We start from the raw sequence: 22119 nt of genomic DNA, 5'->3' as shown, positions 1-22119 counted from the left end.
CAGCGATCATATAATTAACATCAATAACTTAAAAATAACAATTATGCTACATTATTTACACATGAACTTACCTTGGTACCAAAATATAAAGATTTTGCAATTTAGTCCACAATCTTTTCTTTTTCTCGATCGCGACTTGAATCTCGTTTCTCTTGATCTATAATGCCAAATTAATCTTATTTAATACATACATTCATCAAAACAGCATTTAATACGAACTTTGGAAAAATTACACTTTTGCCCCTAAACTTTTGCATAATTACACTTTTGCCCCTAGGCTCGGGAATTAAACTTTATTCCTTATTCTTATGTTTTATAACATGCTGATCACTTTTCCTTCTATGGCAACATCAAATTCTCTCTAACATATACTTGTGACTATTAGGTATTTTTGCCGATTAAGCCCTTTTACTCGCTTTTCACTCAAAACCGAGTAGCACAAGTTGTCTAACATAATTTAAAACCTCATATTCTATCATAAAACATCAAAATACACAAATTTCACCTATGGGTATTTTTCCAAATATAAACCCTAGGTTGAATTATTGCTAACATAAGCTTAATCGAGCTACCGGGATTCCAAAAACGTAAAGAACATTAAAAACGGGGCTTGGAATCACTTACTATGGAGCTTGGAAGCTTGAAACAAACCCTAGCTATGGAGAACCCTTGAAATTTCGGCCTAATGAAGAAGATGGACAAAAATTGGCTTTTAATTTTGTTTTTAATTCATTTTAATAACTAAATGACCAAAATACCCTTACTACTAAACTTTCCAAAAATTCCTTCCATGTCCTAATTTTGTCCATGAACTTAAAATTGGTCAAATTTCTATTTAAGACCTCCTCATTAATATTCCAAAACAATTTCATACTAAAAACTTCTAGAATGCAAGTTTTGCAACTTATTCAATTTAGTCCCTACTTTCAATTTAAGCACTTTAGGCATAGAATTTCATCACGAAATTTTCACACAATCATGCAATCATATCATAATTGTGACACCCCTAAAGTGACCCCAGTCGAAAAGTGGTTTCGGGACCACAAAATCGAGTCATAAAAAAATATTTAACCATTATAGTTGATGCTCATTATATGTACATATGCATGTGTGAAAATTTCATGTTTGAATTTTTTTAATTGTAAGTGAATTTTATCAAATAGGACTTATGTGAGAAAAAATAGAAATGTGCTAGGCAAATGTAAAGTGGCCTAATAATGCATGTTATGAAAAAGATGGGTTTGCATGGCAAATTACCCAAAATTAAGCATAGTGGCGGCCATGTTATGGGTGGAAACATGTTGGAAACATGTTGTGTTAGTGTGTTATGTTAGAAAGAATAAAATAAGAGGTTAGTATTAAAGAAATGAAAAGAGAGGGGTGATGAAAAAAAAAAGTTGTCTCACCTTGCTCCTCCATTGCCGTGACTTGGGGAGGGAGAAGAAAGTTGGGTTGCTTTAATTTTTAGCTTAGAAGATGGCAAGAAGGAGGAAAACTATGATTTTAGCTAGTTAGGTAGCTGAAATTTCAAGTAACTCGGTAAAACATTGAAGAAGAAGAAGAGGGCTGCAACAAAAAGAAAAATGGAGACAGCTTGCATGTTGAAGGAAACTAAGGATTTAGCTTGTTTAGGAGTTGTATCCTAAGTTGGTAAGTTTTCCAAGCTCTCTTCTATCTTTAACTTTGTTTTAAAGAAAATGATGATAGATTGTGGTTGGAAGGCATGAATGTGGGTTGTAGAAAAGAAAAGTTCTTAGATTAGTTGTAAAAATTACTACCGTCCAATTTTGTGCCTTCGTTATGCTGTCCAAAATTTGAACAAATTAATGGTTCTATTTTCATGCCGATTAGGGGTTGATAAATTGAGTTTAATAGCTAAAATATTATGTTAATCTTACTAAGTTTCAATTGTTAGTAGTGACGTAACCATTTGACAATTAAATGCATAAATTATCGCTGGAAATTTCAGCTTGAAAACAAATTGTTCCAGCATGTAAATGCTGATTTGAATGTGTTGTAAAATGTGGAGAAATTGGTCTCGCTGCATGCTTGAAATAAAAGAAAATAATGCTTGCTGTCCAGATTGAAATTTTGCTAGAAGGTTGAACAATTGTTGTTCAAATGAAATTTTGGAGTGTTTAATGGACTCCATGTTGCTAAAATTTTCATGAATAGAAATTTCTAAGCTTAAATTGTAAGAAATTGAGTTGTGTGGTTTAAATTGTCAAAGATGCATTTGGCAATTGATTATAATTTGTTAAAGGGTGTAAAGTATTGATAGTTCTAAATGGTACATAGTTAAATGAAGATGGAAGCTCGATAAACTTTTATTTAGAATGGAAGTAGGAGAAGTGTGTATTCGCCATGTTGTGATTGAGTTGAATTTGAATGGTGATTGCCAAATGTGATTGTTAAGTGAATAATATTAGTTAAGTACTTAAGCAATCTATTGTTTTACTTAAGCTTAAGAGCAAAGAGGATCAAAGTCGGATAGGGAAAAGAGAAAGTAAACGAATAGTCATTTACATCTAATCGTCGACCACTTCCGAGGTAAGTTTTAAGCGATTAATCGTTGAGTAAATTCAATCATAATAGGACATAATGAGTTGATTTGATAAGATATGATGTGGCCATGATATGTCTTAAACTCAAATGGTAAGTTCATAGGTGTTTGGACTTGGAAATTTAAGAGCAAATTGTAATAATTTGCTTTGGACAGCAGCAGTAACGTGATTTTAGAAAATCACTATAAATTGTTAGTGTGGAATTATAGGCTGAACAAGATATATAATCGAAGCTTAGTTGGTCTAGTTTCTTATAAAAGAGACCGTGGAAGCAAATAAATTTCCTATAAAGAGATATTTAAAGTGTGCGGGACAGTGTCAGAATGACTCCGGAATCCCCTGTTCTGTTTTTGGAAAATCATTATAATTTGTACAAAAATGGTTATAAGATAAGATTTATATGCTTAGACTCATTAATGAGTCTAGTTTCAAATGGAATCAAATAGAACACATTATGAATTCTGTACAATGAAAAATTTGATTCGTAGCGAAGAGTTGTCAGATTAGTCAAACAGTGAAACAGGGGAAACTTTAAGAAAAATCTGGTATTGATTGGCCAAACCTAAAATTCTGAAAATTTTATGGGTGAAAGACACATGAGTCTACATTCGGGAAAAATTAACGGCAATTGATTTTGAGTTTTGTAGCTCCAGTTATAAACAACTTAGTGACTGTTGGTCAGGAAAACTGCTTGTAGTGAATATGTGATTTTGTTGTAAACTTCGATGAAACTATTTGAGTTGCTTATAAGCTATTGCTGAAATTGATGTACAAGAAAAATATGAAATATGTATGATATACATATATGTGTGATAAGGCCGAATGGCCAATGTGATGAATGTGAAAGTGCATATGTGTGATAAGGCCTAATGGCCGATGTGATGAATGTGAAAGTGTATGTATATGTGATAAGGCCTAATGGCCGATGTGGTGAATGTGAAAGTGTATGTATATGTGATAAGGCCTAATGGCCGATGTGGTGAATGTGAAAGTGTATATATATGTGATAAGGCCTAATGGCTAATGTAAAATATATGTGTGACATGCATATGTGGTAAAGCCGAATGGCTAATGTGAATGTTGTAACATGTGATTAAATGTACATGAAACTTGAATATGTTCCGGTGAGACCCGATGACTACGTGTGGAGATTATGACCGGTAAGACCCGATGACTACGTGTGGAGATTATGTCCGGTAAGACTTCAGTAATAAGAATTGCTTATAAATATAAGCAATGCGAAAGGTTAAAATGTATGTACTCCAAGTTTATATGTGAGCTTGATTTAAACTAAACCATAAGGTAGTTATGTGATGTATCTGAGAGCAATCTATGAGACTATTCCTATGATTATGATGAGATGTGCATATTCGGATAAAGGGTGGTATACCCAAGGAAGGGTGAAATAAAATACGAACAACTATGTTATAACTTGATTGTTATCTGTTGACACTGCTTGAAACTTACTAAGCATTGTAATGCTTACTCCGTGTACTTTGTTTCCTCTGTTTTATAGATCTCATTTGGAAGCTACAGTGCTCGGGATCGTCAAGAACTAGTCACACTATCACTATCCACTGTTTGGTACTGCTATGTTTTGGAATATCTTATGGCATGTATAGAATAGACTAGTAGTGAGAGGATATCTTGGTTAATGTATAGGACTACCCTTTTGTTGTAGGTCATGTACCCTTCGGTTTTGTGTAAATTTGGATAGCCATGCGAAAATGGCTTAGATATACTTTGATCATAGCTTTATAATCATTTGTATGTTGTTTGTCAAGAGGTATGGAAATGTTGGTAACGGTTAGCCATGGGAATGGTCATTCATGATCACTTTTGGTATATGTATGACAAACTCTAGCTGATCCATGGAGGATCATGAAATAGGTAAAGTTTACCTTAAAAATAGATGTTGGTAGCAGCAGTGACGTGAATGTGAAAAATTACTAAAAATGGTAGAAAGGGAATTAAATGGTGAATAAATTATGTAGTCGAACCTTGGTGAATCTATTTTCATAGGAAAGTAACGAAATGATCATATGAACAGTATGTTAAGAGATATTTAGGTTTTCGTGAGACAGGGCCAGAACTGTTTCTGGATTCCCTGTTCCGACTTTGAAAATTCATTGTAAATTAACCAGAGATAATTCGGAGTCATTCCATATATTTATAGATTCCTCTTTGAGTCTAGTTTCTATAGAAACAAACGGCATCAGTATATAAGCCCTGTACAGGGAGATATCCAGGTCGTAATGTATGAAGGTCAGTGTAGTCGCACCCTGTAACAGGGGAGACTTTAACTAATAAACTGTACTAATTGGCCTGACCAATAATTCTAGAAAAAAATTTGTAGATGTATATATGAGTCTAGTTTCAGGGAAAAATTACGAAACTAGTTTTTGAGTCTTGGAACTCAAGATATGATTTTTAAAGTGACAGTGACACAGTTAGCCAACTGCCTGGAAATTTTTTTTAAAATGGACTGTGAAAGTGAATGGTTTAAGCCGTTAACCCCTCGTGTTCGACTCCGGCAGCGGACTCGGGTACGGGGTGTTACAATAATCATCAAAATAATTATAAAATAATTATTTCGATCTCGGATTTGTGGTCACGAAACTACTATTCCGATTAAGCCCTAATTCAGGATATTACAACTCTCCCCCCCTTTTAAGGATTTTCGTCCTCGAAAATCTTACCGGTAAACAGGTGTGGATATTGGTTTCTCATAGTTTCTTCAGGTTCCCATGTAGTCTCTTCTACCCCATGCTTTTGCCACAACACTTTCACAAGTGCAACACTTTTATTTCTTAGTTGTTTGACTTCTCGAGCTAAAATCTTAATCGGTTCTTCTTCATAAGTCATATCCGGTTGCGTTCAATTTCGCTTCGGTGAAATTATATGTGAAGGATCCGAACGATACCAGCGTAGCATAGATACGTGAAACACATCATGAATCTTCTCTAATTCGGGTGGTAACGCTAGCCGATATGCTACCGGTCCAACTTTTTCAATTATTTCATACGGTCCAATAAAACGCGGACTTAACTTGCCCTTTCGTCCAAATCTAAGGACTTTCTTCCATGGAGACACTTTCAAAAATACCTTATCACCAACTTGAAACTCCATTTCTTTTCGCTTCAAATCCGCATAAGATTTCATCTATCCAAGCGACTTTCAAACAATCTCGAATCACTTTCACCTTTTCTTCGGTTTCTTTTATTAAACCAACTCCATAAATCTGATTTTCCTTGAGTTCAGTCCAATACAATGGCGTCCGACATTTACGACCATATAATGCTTCATAAGGTGCCATCTTCAAACTCGTCTGATAACTATTATTATAAGTAAATTCTACCAATGGTAAGTACCTTTCCCAACTATCTTGAAATTCCAATACGCAACATCTGAGCATGTCTTCAAGAATCTGAATTACTCTCTCTGATTGTCCATCAGTTTGTGGATGAAAGGCAGTGCTGAAATTTAACTTTGTACCTAATGCCTCTTGCAACTTTTGCCAAAACCGTGAGGTAAACCTCGGATCTCTATCCGAAATGATTGACAAAGGTATCCCATGAAGTCTAACAATCTCTCGGATATACAATTCAGCCAACTTATTAAGAGAATAATCTGTACGTACCGGAATAAAATGAGCCGATTTAGTTAGTCTGTCAACTATTGCCCAGATGGCATTTTTCTTCCCTGGAGTTAACGGCAACCCTGATATAAAATCCATAGTAATCCTATCCCATTTCCATTCAGAACCATAATAGATCAAGTAATCCCAAGGTACCGTGTTAAGCTTTCACTTGTTGACAAACTAAGCACTTTGATACAAACTCGGAAATATCTCTTTTCATTCCACTCCACCAGTACATTTTCTTTAAGTCATTATACATCTTCGTACTGCCCGGATGAACCGCCAAACAACTATTATGTGCTTCATGCAAAATCTTTTGAATCAACTTATCATTTTTCGGTACACAAATCCGATTTTTAAACATCAAACAACCATCAGAACCGATTCTGAAATCTGATCCCATATCAGCTTCACACTGTTTTCTTTTGGCTAGCAAATCTTGATCATTTTTTTGAGCTTCAGAAATCTCTTGTAAAAACATCGGTCTTGCTCTTAACTCTGCTAGAATCGAACCGTCATCTGAAATTTTCAACTGAGCGTTCATAACTCTCAAAGCAAACAACAACTTTCTGCTTAAAGCATCGGCAACCACATTCGCTTTTCCCGGATGATAATCAATAACAAGCTCGTAATCTTTCAATAACTCTAACCATCTTCGTTGTCTCAAATTCAAGTCTTTTTGTGACATCAAGTATTTAAGACTTTTATGATCGGTATATACTCGGCACTTTTCACCATACAAATAATGTCGCCAAATCTTCAAAGCAAACACCACTGCATCCAATTTCAAATCGTGAGTAGGATAATTCCTCTCATGAGGTTTTAACTGCCTCAAGCATAAGCCACCACTTTTCCTTCTTGCATGAGTACACACCCCAAACCATTTAGAGAAGCATCACTATACACCACAAATTCTTTACCGATTCGGGTTGTATCAACACCGGTGCTTCAGCTTAATAACTTTTCAATTCTTCAAACTCTGTTGACATTCTTCCGTCTATTCAAATTTAACATCCTTTCGAGTAGTCTAGTCATAGGAGCAGCAATTATAGAAAATTCATTTACGAACCGCCGATAATACCTAGCTAGCCCCAAGAAACTCCTAACTTCAGTTACATTTTCGGTGGTTTCAATCAACAATGGCTGAAATTTTACTAGGATCAACCCGTATACCATCACCGAAACAATATGACCCAAAATCCAACTTCCCGGAGCCAAAATTCACTTTTCTTGAACTTAGCATACAATTGCTTATCTCTCAAAGTTTGCAAAACTATCCTCAAATGCTCAAGATCCTCTGTCTCATCTTTTGAATAAATTAAAATATCATCTATAAACACCACAACAAATCTGTCCAAGTATGGCGAAATATGCGATTCATTAAATCCATAAACACAAAGAGAGCATTTGTCAACCCGAATGGCATAACTAAAAATTCATAATGACCGTACCTTGTTCTAAAAGCGGTTTAGGCACATCCGACTCTTTTACTCGCAAATGATAATACCCAGATCTCAAGTCAATCTTTGAAAACCATGTGGTCCTTTTAACCGATCAAACAAATCATCAATTCTCGGCAATGGATACTTGTTTTGATTGTCACCTTGTTTAACCGCCGATAATCAACACATAATCTCATAGAACCATCCTTCTTTTCACAAATAATACGGAGCACCCCAAGGTGAAAAACTTGGTCTCACAAAGCCTTTATCACCAACTCTTGCAATCTGCGACTTTAATTCTTTCAACTCTGTTGGTGCCATTCTATATGGAGCAATCGAGATCGGAGTGTTCCCAGATCAAATCTATACCAAATTCTACTTCCCGATCGGAGGCAAACCCGACAATTCTTCCGAAATACGTCCGCAAATTCACACACAACCAAGCACTAATTCAACTTTCTTTTCAACTTCTTTTGTATTAATTACATACGCCAAATAAGCTTCATAACCCTTTCTCAAATATCTACGAGTGACATCAAGAAATCATACTAAATATTGCCTCGATTTGTCCGGTTCAACCCGCAAGATTTCACCACTTTCACATTTTAATTCTATAACCTTTTCTTTGCAATTTACTATAGCATCATGCAATGTCAACCAATCCATACCCAAAATAACATCAAATTCATCAAACGGCAACAACATCAAGTCGGTAGGAAAGTAATGACCGAATCATTAAAGGGCATTTCTTGCATACTTTATCAACTATCATGCATTTGCCTAACGGGTTCGACACTCTAATCATAAATTCGTGTTCTCAACAGTATATTCATACTAGACACCGGTTTCATGCATACATATGAATGAGTAGAACCGGATCAATCAAAGCAATAACATTAGTATCATAAAGAGAAAATGTACCGTAATCACATCGGGTAAGGAAGCATCTTCACGCTTTAATAGCATAGGTTCTAGCGAGCTCTTCCTTCGAGATCTAACTCACGCATCTCTCGCTACATTCTTATCGCTTGTTTCACTTCCACTTTTCTCGGATACCTTCCCTCGAGTCTGCACCACTAGATTTTACATTCGAAATTTTTCTTTCACTCTCTCAAGGGTCTCTAATAAAATGATCCGAGAACCACATCGAAAACATTCATTTACTTTGCACGGACCAAAATGATTTCTACCACACACCGCACTCGGGTTTAAAAATCTCGTATTTCCCACACTAGCCATGTAGTAGTCCGAGATTTATGACCCACATTTCACTTCTTAAAATTTCCATATGATTGCCCAAATTGAAACTTGGGAACGAGGATTCATATTTCTTGACTTTCCGGTTTCTTGTGAGGGTGCATTACTCATTGGTATTTTCTTCTAATTTCGTGTTTGATTCTACCTTTTCTTTTCCTTCAAGAATTCTTCACCTTGCAAGCTTGATCGACAAGTACCACCATTTCTTTTAGTTCAAGGATCCCAACAAATACCTTAATGTCTTCGTTAAGCCCGTCTTCAAATCGTCGGCACATCTTGGCTTCAGAGGAACATATTCCCGCATACTTACTTAATCGAACAAACTCTCTTTCATATTCGAGATCGTCATATTACCTTGCTTCACTCAAGAAACTCTTTACATTTCGATCAATAAATCTTTCACTAATATATTTCTTCCAAACTCTTCTTGAAAGAATTCCTGTGTTACCCTCTCTTTCGGTACCAATTGAAATCAAAGTCTTCCACCAATTATAGGCTAAATCTCTCAACAAAGATGTAACACATTTCAAACATTCTTCGTGTACAAGATAATTCATCAAATACCGGATAGAATTTTCAAGCCGTAACTCGCTTTCTCGCATCATCATCAATATTTGCTTTAAATTCTTCAGCCCTTGTTTACTTAATTCTATCAATGGGGTTCTGTGAAATTTTATCATATCCAATCCTTGAGGCATTGGAGGCATAGGTTGAGGAATTGGGGAGGTGGGGAGGTCGTACATTTAGGTTCGTATGAACGAACTCAATGTACCATGCACTCATCATTTGGAGAAAGGCTTCCGATCCCTTTCTCCTCCTCCCCGACCAACAAGAGGAGGTGGGTTTTAGTCACTGCCCTTCAAATAGGAGTCATGATTACTCTCTACTTCATCTGCCACACTGGATCGGGATCCATTTACTATATAAAATTCATTTAAAAAGGTCAAGTCGTCACACTATCACAATTCATACATATGGCATGTATAGCAAAATCCGTACATACAACACGTAGTCCGAGAACCGACTAAACCTGCTCGATACCACCAATGTAACACCCCACGCCGAGACCATCACCGAGTCGAGCTTGAGGGTTACCGAACATAATTTATCAATTTAAGAACTTCAAATCATTTGTTTCTACATTCACACTTTCTAGCTACTCGCATCACAGATTACAAGAAAATCATATCTCGAGTTATGAAACTCGAAATCAAGATCCGTAAATTTTCCCTAAATATAGACTCATATATATATTTACTAATTTTTTTCTAGAATTTTTGGTTTGGCCAATTAGTACAGTTTATTAGTTAAAGTCTCCCCTGTTTTAGGGTTTGACTGCTCTGACATATGTGTATTACGAATCAGATATCTCTCTATACAAAATTTAATGACTACAAGGTTTGTTTTTCTTCAAACTAGACTCAATAAGGAATCTTTATATATAAAGAACAACTTCTAATTGTTTTTTTAAAATTTATTATGAATTTTTAAAGTCAGAACAGGGGATCTAGAAATCACTCTGGCCCTGTTTCACAAAAGTTCAAATATCTCATAAAATATAATTTATATGCCTGTTTTGTTCAATCCACGTGAAAATAGACTCATTAAACTTAAATTTCATAACTTACTAATTATTTAGTTCCATTTATACTATTTTTAGTGATTTTTCAAATTCATGTCATTGCTGCAGCAATATTCTGTTTTAAGGCAAGTTTCATCTTTCCATGAATTTTTATGAACTAGATAACCTATTAAACTTCCATAATATCAAACATGATCTAAATTAGCCATCACTATGACTTATCAATATCAAACATTTTCTCAACAAAACATGGCCATATCATAAAATTATTTACACAAAATAGGTATATTGCTATACATGCCATACTTAAGTAGTTGTACAAGCCATTTACCAAGATAAAAGTCCTTTGGATAGTGTGATCGAACTTTCGACCTGTCCCGATTCCTGAGCCGGCTTGTTCAAAACTACAGTGAATGAAAAGGAAGGAGTAAGCATAAATGCTTAGTAAGTTCATATGTAAATAACAAGTAACATAACAATACAAATATACCAAACAACTTTAGCATGGTATCACCAAAACATATATCACATTTCTAAACATCATCCATCATCTTACCACCTTATCGTTGTTGTATCTATTTTCAACCCGAGGGTTAAGAACATACCTGTCCAAAGTGTCCATTTCACAACACTTACCAAAACGTCACTTGCATCTTAAGTGTTCTTCCATTTCACTAGAAATTTGCACATAAGTGCCTCATATGTAATCAAGAAATCATGTAACCCGCCCCTAAGTGAACTCGGACTCAACTCAACGAGCTCGGGCATTTGCATACATAAGTGAACTCAGACTCAACTCAACGAGTTCGGATGCCTAGTTACATCTCACGAACTCGAACTCAACTCAACGAGTTCGGACATTCGCATCCATAGGTGAACTCGGACTCAACTCAACGAGTTCAGATGCTCAACCATCCTAGTGACATGTCACTTGTATCCTAATCTATTCCTAAGGTTCAAACGGGCTTTTCCCCTCGATCTCATATTTGTCGTCTTCCATGAAATATCGGAACCGATACTTGGTAGCAATTCATATTTATCAAATAGTAAACATAATTTGCATATTACTCAACATTAACCACAAAGCATAATATTTCACGATTAAAAATCAGCGTATCATATAATTAACATCAATAACTTAAAAATAACAATTATGCTACATTATTTACACATGAACTTACCTTGGTACCAAAATATAAAGATTTTGCAATTTAGTCCACAATCTTTTCTTTTCCTCGATCGCGACTTGAATCTCGTTTCTCTTGATCTATAATGCCAAATTAATCTTATTTAATACATACATTCATCAAAACAGCATTTAATACAAACTTTGGAAAAATTACACTTTTGCCCCTAAACTTTTGCATAATTACACTTTTGCCCCTAGGCTCGGGAATTAAACTTTATTCCTTATTCTTATGTTTTATAACATGCTGATCACTTTTCCCTTCTATGGCAACATCAAATTCTCTCTCTAACATATACTTGTGACTATTAGGTATTTTTGCCGATTAAGCCCTTTTACTCGTTTTCACGCAAAACCGAGTAGCACAAGTTGTCTAACATAATTTAAAACCTCATATTCTATCATAAAACATCAAAATACACAAATTTCACCTATGGGTATTTTTCCAAATATAAACCCTAGGTTGAATTATTGCTAACATAAGCTTAATCGAGCTACCGAGATTCCAAAAACGTAAAGAACATTAAAAATGGGGCTTGGAATCACTTACTATGGAGCTTGGAAGCTTGAAACAAACCCTAGATATGGAGAACCCTTGAAATTTCGGCCTAATGAAGAAGATGGACAAAATTGGCTTTTAATTTTGTTTTTAATTCATTTTAATAACTAAATGACCAAAATACCCTTACTACTAAACTTTCCAAAATTCCTTCCATGTCCTAATTTTGTCCATGAACTTAAAATTGGTCAAATTTCTATTTAAGACCTCCTCATTAATATTCCAAAACAATTTCATACTAAAACTTCTAGAATGCAAGTTTTGCAACTTATTCGATTTAGTCCCTACTTTCAATTTAAGCACTTTAGGCATAGAATTTCATCACGAAATTTTCACACAATCATGCAATCATATCATAATCATCAAAATAATTATAAAATAATTATTTCTATCTCGGATTTGTGGTCACGAAACCACTATTCCGATTAAGCCCTAATTTAGGATATTACAAATTATCTAAACTAAGAATGCACAGAGAAAAGAATTGGGGAATTTCTTTTGGGAAAAATCAATTGACTTAAGACAATACCTAAGGAAAAATCCACCTAGACTTTACTTGTTATTCTGGCTCCGTATCGGACGATTTATTCATTCAACTTGTTCCGTCGAGATCCCTAAGTTATGTTTTTATCCCTATTCAAGACTAATAACGTCTAATCCCTAGATTGAATAACCGAGACTTTTATCTAATTAACACTTTAGGGTTGCATTAACTCAATCTATGGATCCCCTTATTAGGTTTCACCCTAATCCGGTAAAATCTTGTCACCTTATTTCTAGGTGCACAATCAACTTCGCTTAATTATGACAAAAGTACTCTTAGACAGGGTCTATTCCTCCTCTGAATAAGAGCATGTCTTGAATCAGTATCCTAGGATATCAAAACAAGAATTAAGAACACATAATTAAGAACAAGTTAAATATTTATCATATGATTCAGAAAATAAAAACAAGATTCGTCTTAGGTTTCATTCCCCTTAGGTATTTAGGGGTTTTAGTTCATAACTAAATAAGAAAACATCTCAAAAGAATAAAGAATACAAAACATAAAGAAAACCCAGAACTCCTGAAGGGAAATTAAGGAGAGATTTTCAGTCTTGATGATGAATCCGACTTTTGAGATGGATCAATTGGCTTCCTTGCAGTAAGTCCTTGCTCCCTATTCTCTGTCTCCCTTTTTTCCTCTTCTAGGGTGTATTTATAGGATTTGGAATACCTGTGTGCGATTACTTCAGGCCGTGTTCGAGCCTGTCAAATTGACACGGCCGTGTGGGCTGCCCATGTGAGGAAGTCCAGGCCGTGTTGAGTTCGTACTTTGGCCCATTTTTTCTGTTTTTGGCCCGTTTCTTGTTCCTTTCGCTCTCCTATGCTCTCTTATGTATAAAACATGAAATTAAAGCCTTAGGAGCATTGAATTCACCAATTCTAATGAGAAATCATACATAAAATGCATTAAACATGGGGTAAAAATATGTATAATTTACAGTTTATCAAATACCCCCACACTTAAGCATTTGTTTGTCCTCAAGCAAAATTCTCAACTCATAATCAAAATAAATTCTCCTCAACTTATAATTTCTATTGATAATATCTTAGACTAATCCATAGGTAATCATACATTGAGAATTCAACTAAAAGAACATAAAAGTTTCAAACATTCCAAGTTGAGTATTTAGTCATGCAAACTTAGGTGCTTCCCTTCGTCTAAGTAATTACCTTTGATTCAGAATATCACAGAGTTTCACATCCTCACTAAAGGTTCACTCAAATCACTTGAGGTGTTTAAGGACAATAAATGAAGCACTCAATAGTCAATAATGAAAAGTCATTACCATAGGCTTATATGAAAATCAAATCTCCACCACTATAATTTAAGATGATACATCAATCAAAAGGTCTTTAGAGGGTTGTAGTGAGGCTTGGTTAGGGGGTGTGGTCACAAGCTGAAAGAAAAAGTTAGAATTGAGATTGAATTGAGAAATTGCCTAACTAGAAAAAGAGTTAATCTTCACTTGCATACAACACAGCTTCTCTCAGAATATGAAATTACAGATATGCATACATAGTTTTTTTTTAAGAACAAGTTACATAACATAGACTAACTATTAAGAACAAGACATAGCTAAACAATTTATTCAATTCAAATCTCGACAAAAATAAGGATTAAAATTTAGCGGATTTCAACAATAATGGGTTAAGGGTTAATATTAAGGTTAATACAAGAAATGGCTTGTTAGGCTCAAGGGGGTTTACTAGGGTTAATCGTGGAGGTAGGCTTTTCATGGAGTGAGTGGGTTAATCCTAAGTGCCTTAATCATTTTGATATATCAAATCAAATGCTATGGTCTCGACATGCATAATCAAGCAAGTTCTAGAATATCAGTTCAATATTGACGCACTCAAAGAAATAATAAAAGTGAGCAAGAAAGAATTACAAGATGCTCAAAAGGCTCAAAAATCTCACAAAAATTATGGCTTTTTGATGTTAAAAACTTGTGAATTCCAATTCAAGGTAATACCTAAACTTTGGGGAAACAGCCTAAGATTTTAAATTCTTAAACATCAACTTATCATGCTTGAATGATAATGAAATGAATGCCTCCCCCCACACTTAAGATGTACATTGCCCTCAATGTACAAAGATAGGTATTATAAAATAAAAATAAAATAGGGAGAGAAGTGAAACTTCTTGTATGATGAATTCCTCGAACTAGAGTTTTGGAGAGTAATTGGTTCGAGAGTGGACGAGGATACTCTGGTGGTCGTAGAGGTTCATTAGTCCATAAGTCCTGCGCCAAAAGAATATTATATCTAGTGATAGCTATGGTCGTGGTCGAGCAAGACACAGCAGTTGTGGAGAACCATTCCTGGTGGAGTTTTAGTTCCTATGTGATGATGAGCTTAAGAGCTTTATATAACTGTGATAAAATCAGGAACTTTTTAGGGGATATTAGGAAGAATAAGTACTCGAAAAGAAATAACCAAAATTAATAATTAAAAATAAAATTCTAAAATCTAACAAAAATAAAAAGTAATTTCAATAAAAATTAAAAACATAAAATAATAAATAAATGTTTCTAAACATCTTCATCGCTGGATGGTTCGCGAGGTGGGACTAGCGATGAGATGTGGAGGTGCTGACAAATCTACTATAGAGTAGCATCAATGTTGTCAAACCGTTGAAAACACTGCTGCTCGAATCGGGTGAGGCGCTCAAATATGTCAGCATATGAAACCGCTGCATGAACTGGACGAGAGGGTGGTGGTGGCTGAGTCGGTGGGTCCTCGTGCTATAGGGGGACATCATCAGGAATGTGCTCGTAGGCCTCCTCCTCGGTAGATTGAACGAGATGATACTGGGGAGGGTAGGTTCCTCGGCGCCTCTCGATCATCCTCATGCTAAGCATGCTAGAGATGCCTTGTGGAGACATCTGGCCGATAAAGGTGAGGGATGATTCTTGGGCCACGGTATTGAGGAGCCCGAAGTGTCACGCCAGCCTAGTCACATAGGGAATAATGGAGATGACCCCCTTCCGAAGCCACTCTGTCTGGTGCTGAATTGCAAGGGCGATGAAATAGGCAAGGTCGATGACGTGCCCTTGCGACATGCACCATAAGAAGTAGATGCCGTGGGTGTTGACGACGCCAGTGCTCTCTCGCCTCCTTGTAATCGTGTAAGCTAAAATAGCGTGTAAGTACCTCAGGGATGGTGGGAGAACTGATGCCCTGGAGCGGCTAGGATTGTACGAGGCCGTGCTAGGGGCCAAAGTGTGCCAGCACTTTGAGGGAGAGAAATGTATGTGGCGACTGAGAGCATGTAGTTCATTCTCCTCCTTGAACTCCTCCGTATATAGTCCTACTGCAACACCAAACTCTGGGACGCTTAGTTGGCGAATTAATCTGCCTAGGTGAAACTGGACTGTGCCGGGATCATCATACCTTGTCATTACAGTCTGGAGATGGAACGTTGAGCAGAGTTCCATCGTGAGCTCGAGGTATGTCGGCTCGATAATCCCAAAACATAGCTCACACGGGTCGGTGGTTAAGAGAGCCCGAATCGCATCAGCCATCTAGACTTATTCTACGACAGCCCAGTGGATACAGCGGCCCGCTGCTAAAGGTCTGGCCTGAAGTATTTGGAAAAGATCTTTTTTGGGTCCTCGTGGAAACTATAGGAGAGGGTGACAAATTTCCGCGGTTGGACCCACAGAAGATGACGCTCCCTTCCTCTTCTTCGAGGCTAGTACGATAGTTTTCTTTCCTCTTGAAGATGACATTGGAGGCCTCTAATATAAAGAATAATAATAATAGGTAAACATATTCGAAGGGGAAGTAAACTATTTCAGCCTAGACTACTAATATGAAGCAAACTCACAATAATAATGAGAGAGAATAGAAATGTAATGGGTATAAGGTTTTCCTAGTCTCAATTTAACATAAATTGTATGGTAACTAACCTAGGAATGCAATTTAAATGATAGACATCCACATGATAATAGCATGAAAATAAGCATAGTAATGTCATGGATATGAGGTGTGCCTAACAACTTGATTTAATTCGAAATGTATAATAAAGAACCTAAAAATGCAAACTAAATGATAAAGTAATGAAAAAAAATAAAAACTAGTTCAAAAGTAATGGAGATTATTGTAATAATAAGCATTAATGATGAGTAAAATAGAAGTGAAAGGAGTAAACAAACGCTAAGGGATAGAGATTGAGCTTTAAAAACGAAGTTAGAGGCGGCGCACAGGAGTGGCAGGGGGCCGTGTGGAGTTGCAGCGGCTAGGGTTAAGGTTTTTGAATGGAGAAGAAAGTGAATAGTACAGGTTATTTATAGATTTTGGGGCACATGGCCATGGCACATGCCCGTGTTCCCCAATTTTAGACCGTGTGATTTGAATTTCACATTTGGGCACATCTGACATTTAGTACATGCTCGTGTTCCTCGAGCGTGTCGGTTCACACAGCCGTGTTGCATGACTATGTTTAGCTTCGTTCGCTTCTCCCACGCTCGTGTGTTCAATCCCCACGCCCGTGTTATTTTAACAGGTTCGACCACGGGTGTTAGACACGGGCATAACGCACACCCGTGCTAGTTTCTTAGTTTCAACCACGGGTCTTCCACACGGGCTGTGTCACACACCCGTGTTGTTTTGGCAGGCTCGACTGTGGCCATGTCGCACAGTCGTGGAGTTTAATCGGAGCCCGTGTTGGGGAAATCTTTTGCCCTATTTTCACACGGCCTTAAGCATGCCCATGTGCTTGGCCGTGTCTCTGTGGAAATACCTGTATTCAATGTCTCTATTAGTAGGTTAGGAGTTAAATACCAAAATTTAAAAAAAGTAATAATGTTAGTGCTCGGGTTGCGTCCCGAGAAGCGCTGATTTATAGTCTAAGCTCGACTTACCTCTTCAGAATGGTCATGGTGGTTTGAAGAGTTTATACTCCTCATTCCTGCTATCAATCTCATCAAAATAAGGTTTTAATCGGGTGTTGTTTACCTTAAAAGTACCGAACTTGGGATGACTCACCTTCACCATACCGAATGGAAAAATACTGCGTACCGTAAGAGGGATTTCCTCATTCAGTGTGGTAGTGACAATGTGGGGATCTGCGGTATCTAATAAGACCTTATTACCAACCTTAAGTAAATTTGGGGAGGTATCGAACTCATTCTGGCATAATTTTCGTTTATCGTGTGTTCTCGATTTATGTGCTCGCCATTTGTCATGCTCCTCTATCCGTAGCCTTCGTTCTTCATGAATGTGTCCTCTATCATTTCTAGAACATAGCTCATGAACTTCTTTAAAGCTCAATTTCTACAAAGTTATATTGTCAATTTTAGTAGATTAGTGTGGACCATTACCTTCAATGTTCGATGTGATGCCAGAATTACTAGCTTGAAGGGTGATCGTTTCGTCTCCCACACGAAGTGTAAGCTCACCTGTGCCAACATCAATAATTGTTTTAGCAGTTGCTAAAAAGGGCCTCCCTAAAATCAAAGGAGTGTTATTATCCTCCTCTATGTCTAGAACAACGAAATCAACAGGAAATATGAACTTATCTACTTTCACTAGTACATCTTCAATAATACCACTAGGAAATCTTATAGTTTTATCTGCCAATTGAATGCTCATCCTAGTTTGTTTAGGTTTCCCAAGACCTAGTTGCATAAATATTTTGTAACGCACAAACTTACCTTGAAATCATCATTTCACAAATTTAATAATCATAAGCTTTATATACATACCTGGACCATCTCGTAATAATTTCATACTTATTCTCATTGTTTTCATACCCAATGAACCACTCGAAATAATAATATTGGATACTCGGGAAACCTTACACACAATGTGTCACATATGTAGCCATTGCTACCTCTATCTCATAACACATATATGCTCGCTCTCGAGCCATCAAGGGGCTTGCTCACACAAGCTGTCAGTCAAGGCATAGCTACACGGTGCTGCTAACACAAGCTGTCAACTAACCGCAACATATGCCAGTATACTCAGCCACCGGTAGGTGGAAGGACGGAAAAATGTGTAAGTGTACACAATCGCAACAAGTAATAAAGTGACAAGTAATGTCGAGTTATCGCACCCACAGGGACTGTAAAAAAGAATTATTTATGAAATTAATTGTAAAACACTTTGGTGAGGTAAAAATAATTTGGTTTTAAAAGATGGTCAAAAACTATTTGAAAACTAAGTAAATAATTAAAATAAAACAAAGGAGTTCTAATGCACAATTTCAAATAAGATTTAATCAAGGTAACATACTTGTGTTGGATTAATTATATTTCTTGAACTCAAAATTATTAAACTCATGTTTACACTGTTATGAATAAATTCACTGTAACTCGGTAATTTGCTAACTTATGAACAAACTTACATACAAAAATCCATTCATCTCTTGACATATCCCTATGTCAATTCAACCGACTAAACAGATTCTAGTAAGCAAACATGTTATTGCACATACATACTCATTAAACTGAACTAATCTCTTGCATATCCCTATGTCAATTCAAATGATTAATTAAATCTAATCAGCATATAAAAGACTATGTGAGGTAACAAGGCATCCCTACCTTGAAATAGTTTAATCACAATAATCTTGCAAGTTATGCAAGACAATAATATCGCCAGATACATTGCTAATTTAACCTTCAGCTACCTTAGAAGAATAAACATGCACTGATTAAGTACTGTGTCAGTTAATTACAATTGCAATTCATTTAAATAATTAATTCATTAGCTACCTCACAGTCGTAATGTAAGAATAACTTAGGCATGATTATTTACTGAGGCCTATAACAGCATAAACATCATTTTAACAATTCAAGCAGGCAGAATATAATCAACCCAACACAAACTTAGCTTAAGCTAAATTGATTAAAATAACCATTTCGATAGCATAAATATTCATAAACATAAAAATTCATAAGCATGTTCATCAAAACAACAACAAAACTTAAATAGATAGGGAATAAGAAGCAAATCTGGTGTTTCTCCTTAGCTTGGCTAGTTGCTCCGTTCTTCGTTCTTCATTGCCCTTGACTATCAAGATGGCTTATGAACACCTAATTGCAACTCCAAAATGGTTGATGAGAGCCTCTTTCCCAAGAGAAGAAATCGGCACTTGAATAAGAGGGAAATGGGATGGAAAAATGAGAGAAAAGTGAGAGAGGGAATGAGGGATGGCTTGAATGATCAGTAAAAGGTGGCTTTTATAGCTGAGTATGGCAGCTAAAAATAACAAAAAGAATCAGCCTAAGAGACTTCCCTTGGCCGGCCACACACATGGCAAAGTTGAGAGTTTCAACTTTGCTATTTTAAGCTTAGGGCAATTTCATAAAGCCACAATTAAAGGAGGGGTTTGAATGCATTTTGAAAGATCTTCAAGGCCTTTTTTGCAAGCATATTTAATCAGCTAAAATGCTGATTTGGGTCAGCATATGGACAGGCATAAGGTATTTTTAAAAGTTTCCCCATGGAGGAAAGTCCTCAGATTTGGTAGAAAGGGTAAGTTGAGTCCTCGTTTTATAGGACCTTATGAAGTTACCGAGAGAGTAGGGCCTATTGCCTACCGTTTGGGTTTGCCGCTAGAGTTAAAAAAGATTCGTGACGTATTTCACGTATCCATGCTACACCGATACAGATCAGGCCCTTCGCATGTAATTACACCAACTGAAGTTGAAACTCTTCCTAATATGACTTATGGTGAAGAACTAGTCAAGATCTTAGCTCGAGAGGTTAGACAATTAAGGAATAAGAATATACCACTTGTGAAGATTTTTCGGAATAGACATTGAATTGAGGAAGCCACATGGGAACCCGAGGAGTCTCTGAGAGAGAAGTATCCAAACTTATTCACCGATAAGATTTTCAAGACGAAAATCCTTAAGGGGGAAAAATGTAACAACTCGATTTAGGGCCTAGTCAAAACAGTTGTCTCGGGACCATAAATCTGAAGTTATAAAATTATTTTTATTATTTCCATGAGGTTATGGTACGATTATATTAGTGCATGAAAAATTTGGTGAGTTAATTTTAATGTTTTCAAGCCCGATTGCGAAAAAGGACTAAATCGCATAAAAGGCAAAAGTTACATTTTAGTACCCAATGGTGCAAAGTAGCTAGAGAATTGAAATTAGGTGTATTTAAAGGGAAATTAGACCCTTGTGCATTAGCTTGGCCGGCCATGGGGAGACAAATTGGAGAGAAGGTCAAAATTAGGTGAGGGTGAGGTCATCAATTTTGACTAGTTTTATATTAAACAAAACAAAGGCCATTTCATCTTTATTTTCTTCTCTTTCACCGATTTTTACCAGCCATAAGGGGGTTTTTGAAAGCTTCAAAATTTCAGCAACATTAAGCCTCTGAAGTAAGTGATTTTGAAAGTTTCTATTAATGATTTTTACATTTTTGGACTTCTTAAAGCATAGGCTTTCTAATGAGATGTCTATTTTGTAACATGGTGGAAAGTTTAGGGTTTTTCCATGAAAATATTTGTAATGTTTTTTGAGTTTTTATGGAGGAATATGAGTCTTAGTTGTCTTATAAACAACTTTTGTGAAAGGTGATAGCATGAAAACACCTAGAAGGATTATTTTGCATAAGTTGCAAAACAGGTGGTTAGTGTGTGAAATAGTGAGAATTTGGGATTTCTCTAGTAGTAAAAAGAGTTTAGCTAGGCTTGAAATACGAAGAAATTTGATAAAAATTGATTTTCGGGCATAGGGGTAAAATGGTCATTTTGCCAAGGCCTAGGGGTAAAATGGTCATTTTACCAAAGTTGTGAATTTTTGAATGCCTAATTTTTGTGTTTAGTGACTAAATGGATGCATATTGTTATTATAGATCAAGATTTGTCAAAATTGAGCCTAGACCGGGGCAAAGCCAAGCAATCCGAATAAGCCGTCTAGCCAAGCACTTTTTGTAAACCGAGGTAAGTTGTATCTAAATGATACAACTACACTGTAAATACTTGTATTCATATTGTCATTGAATTGATATTGTACGAGTTGTTAAGTTATAAGTTGAGAATGCCTTGTAATATTTGAGATAGTAGAAATATCCCGTTGAAACCTTGGGATATGAACTGGATATTCGTGCCAAGACATTGGGTGTGTTGTGTGCCAGTGTAAGACATGTCTGGGACATGCTTCGGCCACATTATGAGAGCCAGTGTAAGACCATGTCTGGGACATGGCATCGGCACAGAGATGAGTGCTAAAGTAAGACATGTCTGGGACATGCATCAGCCTCGACAGTGATAGCCAGTGTAAGACATGTCTGGGACACGCATCGGCTAAGAGTTGTGCTAGTGTAAGACATGTCTGGGACATGCATCAGAACGCATGTATGAGAGCCAGTGTAA

The sequence above is a fragment of the Gossypium arboreum genome, chromosome 1 (genome assembly GCF_025698485.1).
Source record: "Gossypium arboreum isolate Shixiya-1 chromosome 1, ASM2569848v2, whole genome shotgun sequence".
Classification (NCBI taxonomy): Eukaryota; Viridiplantae; Streptophyta; class Magnoliopsida; order Malvales; family Malvaceae; genus Gossypium; species Gossypium arboreum.
This window is presented reverse-complemented; position numbering follows the sequence as displayed.